We start from the raw sequence: 7,371 nt of genomic DNA, 5'->3' as shown, positions 1-7,371 counted from the left end.
CACAGAATGATTCACACAGACATGTCTCAATGGTATGACAGGAAAAGAAGTAACTTTATTTTCTGACTCCAGTATTTCTAGATTCTTGACAATGACCAGGGATTGGATAACTAAATTACCACCTTCCCAATCACAATGGTCATGTGAAATGTCCATCAGAGACGTTTCTTAGAAGGAATGTGTAAATATTTATGTTTACAGTTACTTTCCTGGGAAAGTAACTAAAACTACGAAAACAAGATCAGAAGGCTTAGTTTTCAGGGCAACAGTTATGAATTGAAAAGGTAAATGCCAGCCATTACCCAGAAACCTGTGGAAAATTCTGTCTTCTTGCTCTCCTATCTCTTCAACCATTCAGCTCTTCTTTGGCTGAAAATCAGCAGTAACTGCAAAAGAGAGACACCAACAAAAACAAAAGTCTTCTGAAACTTTGTTTGATTGTTCTGTCAGTGTGAAAATACTGTTCTGTGATCAACCTACAGTGTTCTGCCACCTGAAGTCAGTCAGAACTTTGAAACTCACCAAACCTTTTGTGACTGTTTTAATGCAGATGGTGGACAAGTGTGTGTACCCTCAGGGGCCACAGCAACCTCCACCTTCAATGTGCCTCCAGGAGAATTCAGTCCTGTGCACGCATCTACCAACAGGTCTGAGAGTTCCCCACACACTGATAACAATGGGTGTCCAACAAGCCTCAGAGGGCATTAAATTTCTTGCTAGCACTTGTCAAAGCACCACAATATCATCCCATAGAAGCACATAGGCACAGCACAAACCACTCTGCAGGACCCATCACTGTGAGTCTCAAAGGATCAAAGAATGGTGTGCACCAAAACAATAGATTCCCCAAGTTTCTAGTTTAGGGGCCTAGTACTTCCCACTCGAAACCACAGAGTGAGTAACAATAAGATTTAAAATACTGAACTTTGTTGATGACCTCACAGTATTATTTACCAAAAAAATAGATCAAAACCCAATTGAAAACATTTTTTGTTCCCTCAGCTATCCCTCCTTTCCTGTAGATGGAACAAATACAAAAATAAAAATTCCTTTCCTTTTCTTCCCCCAGCAAAACAATCCTTAGAACAATTAACATAACGGACTGTCAAAAGTGCTCATACCAAAGTGACAAACGCCATGAGTGGCAGGCAAGCCCAGCCCAACCCACCAGAACACTGCATGCTGGATTTGTCATGCAAATCAAAATGGAACCTGACATGCTCTTTGTTCATTTCCCTTTCATAAAATCTACTTTAAATGCCTCCCATGTGCCTTGTTTTGGAAGCTGACATTCCAAATGCATCAGTGCAAATTAAGGAGGGATCCATTACCAATAAAGACGTTGCAATACAGAGAGTTTCAACAAATCTTATTGGGAAAACTGGAGAAACAACTGCGCAGCTGGCAACTGTAGGGTCCCACAGTTTACTGCTTTTATGAAGTCTCATTAGAAAAACTCCATCAGTAGGTCCTTGCAGAGAAGTTCTGGCAAGCTGTCACAGCTTAATATTTATAGATTGTGTCTGCAAGCAATGGATATTAGGAATAATCACAATAGTTTTCCTTTAAGTGTTGTCTATATTAAAACATTTAATAGTTAATGTGCTTAAGACAAATATTTAAATTAAAAATTGATTTATATCTATCTTTTTTATTTCTGCTATTTTACTACCTGAGTGCAGAAACAATTACAGTCTGTCTAAATGCAGCAGGGCAGTTACAACTAGTCAGTCATCATGTCCTGGTTCAAATTCATTCCAATTCCAATTCCAATTCCAATTCCAATTCCAATGGAATGCCAGTCACATTTGAAACTATATCAGTAATCTCCCCTACATACTCCCAAAATGTCAGCTCCACAAAATATATTGCTTAATTATCTTTAATTGATTTCTTGTCTGTTGCCAGCGGTCCGGAGAGCAGAGTCATGCTAACCTTAATTTACCTCACTAACCTGTCTTAAGTTTTGAAGGATAGGTGAAATTGTGGCATGGCCTTGGGTGACCTATGTCATAAGTAGCAATTTCAGGAAAGAAGAACTTCCTCAGAGCAAAGCCTCGTATCTTTTAAATGCAAGCATGTTGGTGCCAGCATCAATTGTACTGGTATAACAAAGAGCATAAACCACATATAGGTTTATTTCTCCTTCCAAAAACTGGAATTAGGATTGATCACAATTTGCCTCCTACTCTGTTTCTCACATCCCTCTATAGAGATGGTTTTAGCATGGTAAAAGTACTTTGACCACAGTCATGACAACAACGAGTAAAACTACTTCTGGAGTATAGATAATTCAGATTATAGCGTGCAGAATCATATCCTCCCAAGCAGCATTCCAAAAACAAAAAACACTCTTGTAAAAGCCTTGTGAAGCAATCTCTGGCATATGAAACCCCAGATAACTCTCCCATGAAACATTTAGATAAGTCTTCTCGTGTGTGAATTTTGTGTATCTGTGCTAACTGGTAAACACTGAGAACACAGTTTCTGTCCTGATCTTATCCTTTAAGTAACTGATGGTGATTAAATTCTAAATTCTCACTTTATTAATCTGTACTTGGTTTAGTCACAAAAGAAAGAGTTGATCCCTGTTAAAACTTATCTCTTACTTAAAGCTGAAATTAATTAGCTAACTAATTCAGTTGAGGTTTTATTTTACTGTCTATTGACATGTTCTTTGATCCTCCAATATTTTTCTTTTTGAGTGATTGAAGATTTCATTCTTGCACTGTCAACAGACCTTTTGTTCAGAAACTTCTATTTACATCTGTAACTGACTTAATTCTCAGATCTTCCCAGCAGTTTCTCTTTGATCTCTGCATTTCTGAGTTTAATCATTAAGTTTGCATCTGAAGTGTTTCAGTTGCCGTATCTTTCACAGTTTCCGGGACTCAATTAAGAGAACACAAATCCTGAAAGTTCACTTAGAATCATTTTTTGATAGTTTTGTGTACTACATATCTCTGAAATTACAGCATGAACTAGAATTATTCCTCATTCATTTCCATGTATTAAGTATTCAAATTTCAAGATTTGGCATGGATTTTTTCTGTGTAGTTAGTGTATTTCTGGTTTTACATTTTAATCATCTTAAGATATGTCCTACCTTTCTAGAGCAAATCAACCTATTGGGCCCAGGCTTTTCACAATGCTTTTGAAACCAGTATTTTAGTCCACTATCTCAATTGTAATGACAAACACTACTGCTAAAAAGCCACCAAGCAAAAATAAGTAATTAACTGAAAATCAAGGAAAAAAAAAATCACTGTAGAAAAATACAGTAAAACATCACTAAGAGAACTCGAAGAAACTGACTACTAATTATCACTGATTGTTCACCATGTGAAAGCAGAAGGCAGGTGACTCCCTGGTGCAAAATCATCCTGAGAATTCACTTTTCACTCCCTGCAATAACTCAAGACACACGAGCAACCTGCTGGCTGAAAGCTGTGCATTGTGGGTGCATTAAGATTCCCTGAGGGCCAAGTTCCTTGAGTGCTGCGCTCCTGGAATACATTTGAGCAGCTCTGTACAAAAGCAGTCCCCAGCAAAACACGTGAATGAGAATCACAAGTGGCTGCTCTGTCGTTCTCTCACACACACAGCATTCATGGCTACACTTGGGTTGCTGTGTGGGATCCTGACTCTTTCCTTTTGCCATGCTCCACAGTGCTTCCCTTACAGCAAAGTTTATTTTCTCTTTGCTCTCACTGCTTATTAAAGCATGGCAGCACTGTACACTAATGTGCAGAAAAAAAAGACTGAAACTGAGAGCTTCCACCCCAGCAGCAGTACAGCCCTGTGACCCCAAATACACCGAGTGCTCCACTGCTCCTGTGCTGTTACCCAGAGAGCTGAAACTGCTCTCACTCTGTTACCCCGAAAGTTGGAATTGCTCCCTTTCTCCAGGTGCAATATTATGTAGCCTCTGTTTACAAGAGTCTGGGAAAACACTTTGTGGGTGTTGACATTTGTTTTCCAAGTAGGTAGGGAAGAGTAGCTTATCTAACAAGTTCCATGGCCAATTACGGTTGTTCTACATCAAATCAGACTGAAAATAAAGAATGTGAACTGAAAAAATTAATAACTATTGCAGGTCAAGTTAACTCAGCACCTAGTGAAGTTTATTTGTGTAAATGAAAGAAAGGGGTGCCACTGAAATGGGTCTGGTTTTGGAGTACAGTGACACAGATGGGATCTTCCAGTTTACACACTAGGTGTTTTTGTCTTTTGTCTTTTCTGGACCATTTCTGCATCCTCACTTCTCTCACGGAAAACCTGGGTTTGGGGACAGGGTGTGAGAAGGAGAACCTGAATGCATGGAAACAACGGGAAGAAAGGTTTGGATTTAACCATGTATGTGGAGTACAGAAAGTCTTTTCCATACCAGATGCCCTTGAATCCCGCTGATGCTCCCTAATAAATACTGACCCTGGCTTTCATGATGGCCCAAATCTGGAACCAATCCTTAACAAAGACTGAGCAAAAGTTTATGTATGTAGCTCATAAGCACTCTTTTGTTCCAAAGTTACATGTAATATTAATTTTCCAGAAGATAAACTGATGTGTAGTAGTATTTAGTTAGCTACTAACAATCTTTATAGACAGATCTATGTTTAAAGATGTGAGGAAAGCAGTATAAATATACTGACAGAACCTTCATTTAACTGAGTTATAAATACACAAGTATTTATTTCTACTATTTAAAAAAAAGAATAAAAAATTCTGTGAATATTCTTGTGACACAGTAATTTGGAGGACTGGAAGCTGGAAAGTTAAGTATGTGGTCATAGGGGTACTACAGGCAAGCAACAAAATCATGTAACTATGAAACAATCCATAAAGAGTTATAAAACACACATGTTCTTTTACATATATATCTGAAGGGGCAAAAATCACTGGAGTTCATCCACTAAAGATGAGAGGAATGCTGGGCATACACAGACTGCAAAAAGCCCTAGGAAAAAGACATTTACAAGTAGCATATGTAGGATATTCAATCTGCAAGAAACAAATCTCATCTTTTGGACATCAAATGCAAATCCCACTAACACAATGTGAAAATGAGAATTGGTTGACCACTTCAAGACTGAAAATCTGAGATGGCATGAAAGCACCTCTGCCGCCTACTTCTGCTTTCTTTTCAGGGTTTTGTTCCAACAGCACTCCTGGTTTGCAATTTATTGGTTCTTCTATTTATCATCTTAAACTTATTAAACTGCCTTTTTTCCCCTCTCCATTCTGTTAGGGTACTTTTTATCTTTATGGCAAAAAGATACAGTATCATAACCTTCTACTGTTTTAATTTAATGTGTTTATGTTAGTTTCAGGCAGGCACACTCTATTTCACTGCATCTTTTTTAGACTACTTTATTAGAAGACACATATTCAATGTAATTCGCTAAATATGGCAAACTTTCTGTTATCTGATGTATATGTACACAGGAAAAATGTTTTAACTTTTTGGGTTTTGATAAATGCATCTGTAAATTCTATAGGGGTCTGTATTACCAGGAAGGTCAAGGACAGAAGAGTCTCATACCATAGCTCATTTTTTTCTGAAGAAACTGTTATGATTTCCATCTTTCTAAAAATAAATTATTTCTTTTTCTTTTTTACTTGCTCTTTTGTGCCCTGTGCTCCTTCTAACCATCCATTCTGTGTAGCTCCAAATATAGAATGAATCATAGAATCATTCTGTGTAATGGTTTTTGGGTTGGAAAGGACCTTAAAGATAATCTCTTTACAACTTGTGCCATGGGTAGGGACACCTTTCACTAGACCAGGCTGCTCCAAGCCCCATCCAGCCTGGCCTTGAACACTTCCAGGGATGGGGATTGACCTTTCAGAATTTTTGAGGACTGTACCTTATGAATATCCCGTGCTCCTTAAGGACATATGAACAGCCCAGGGCAGCAAATCTAAACAAGTTAAGAAAACAGGAGTCTCTTTACTAACTAAGGAAAACAGGCAGAAGCTACTAAAGCACTCCTGTTTGGCAGCCAGTCCTACATGTCCAGAGGGCTCAGACACAGCCGTGGTGTTGCACTGTCCTGTCTCACTCAAGGCAGGAGTCACAGCCCTGGTTCCTCTGTTCACAAGCAGATCCAACTTAATGCCAGAGATTAATTACTGAATTATCTTTTACTCCTGCTTGGAAGGTTGCCCTCTGTCTCCTCCCAGTTCTCAAATTTAGAAGGATGACCCACCAGAAACCACAAAGGCTTGGAAGCAGTTGGGAGGAGACAGGAATAAATTAGGCAATGAACAACTTCCAAGGACTGAATTGCAGTTATGCAACATTGAGGAGCCTTTCTCACACATGCTTCCATATTGATACATTTTGTCACTTGTAACAGGGTGTCACCGGCCTCAAGCTCAACCTTTGATCACCGAAACATACCCATAATTTGGGATACACCTGCTCTGTAGCCTCTGAGTCCAGCCTGCCAAACACCAAACATCAGGAAGTCATGGGTATTATAAGCAAAGAAATTACATGTAAGGTCCTCAAAAATGTGCAGTGCATCAAACACTGCTGCTGCCAGGAGTGAGAGACTGGCATGAAGTGAAATACTCAGCAACAAGTGGCTGTAGAGAAATTGAGTAGGAAATAGAAGATAAAGAAGCTGGAATACTAAGCAGAGACAATTCTGATAGGCAGGATAAAATATATAACAGTATTGTTTGGAGGAAGAAACATAACGTAGGTAAAATGGTGACAACAATGAATTTATAAAAATGTAAGAAAAACTGAGGCAAAATACTGAAAAACTTACAGGTAAAACATCAATGCCCAGTGAGGGAAGGAGGGGGAAAAAACAAGGGAAGAAAAGGTCTTTCCAGAGCAAACATGAAAGATAAATGGTATAACAGAAAAAGCAAAAGAAGAGAAATAGTAGTCAACAAATACTTGTTTATTTGAATGTTTGGGGTGTATATACATATATTGTCTTTAAACATAATAAGGTTAATAAATGAGACATCACTTTAGAATCTCCCTTTATTGATAATGTAAGGCACATTTACAGCATGATTTTGATATATGGTTTTCCTCTTAATATTTATCGTTAAGTTCATTTTTCTTAGCGCTAGAAATTAGAAGATAAATGGAGATGGTGGGGTGCCAGCACCACAGCTGTATCTGGTATCAGAATTCAAGGCTGTATTTCACACATAGACCATTCCTACCCTACCCTGTACAATTACCCCAGAGAAGTTTCGCAAAGGAAAGCAAACAGAACGGAACGGCTGCCGAAGCCTTTTGTGTATGAGCTGCCGCACTGTTGATAAGGAGGTGATTAAATGGAGCCGCTGTTGAATTTCCCCACGCGGTGTTTCCTCACACACGAGGCGCTGCCCTGACAGCGG

General features: G+C 38.8%; 1 protein-coding gene across 1 annotated transcript in view; it reads right to left on the bottom strand.

The window, feature by feature from the left end:
- Positions 1-7,371, bottom strand: part of LOC131586022 (sterile alpha motif domain-containing protein 9-like) — a 248,996-nt gene that overhangs the window by 36,181 nt on the left and 205,444 nt on the right. The gene's annotated exons all lie outside the window — the stretch shown is intronic.

This window comes from Poecile atricapillus, chromosome 17 (assembly GCF_030490865.1).
Source record: "Poecile atricapillus isolate bPoeAtr1 chromosome 17, bPoeAtr1.hap1, whole genome shotgun sequence".
NCBI lineage: Eukaryota > Metazoa > Chordata > Aves > Passeriformes > Paridae > Poecile > Poecile atricapillus.
The sequence above is the reverse complement of the archived record's forward strand: the minus strand, read 5'-3'. Positions and strand labels throughout refer to the sequence as shown.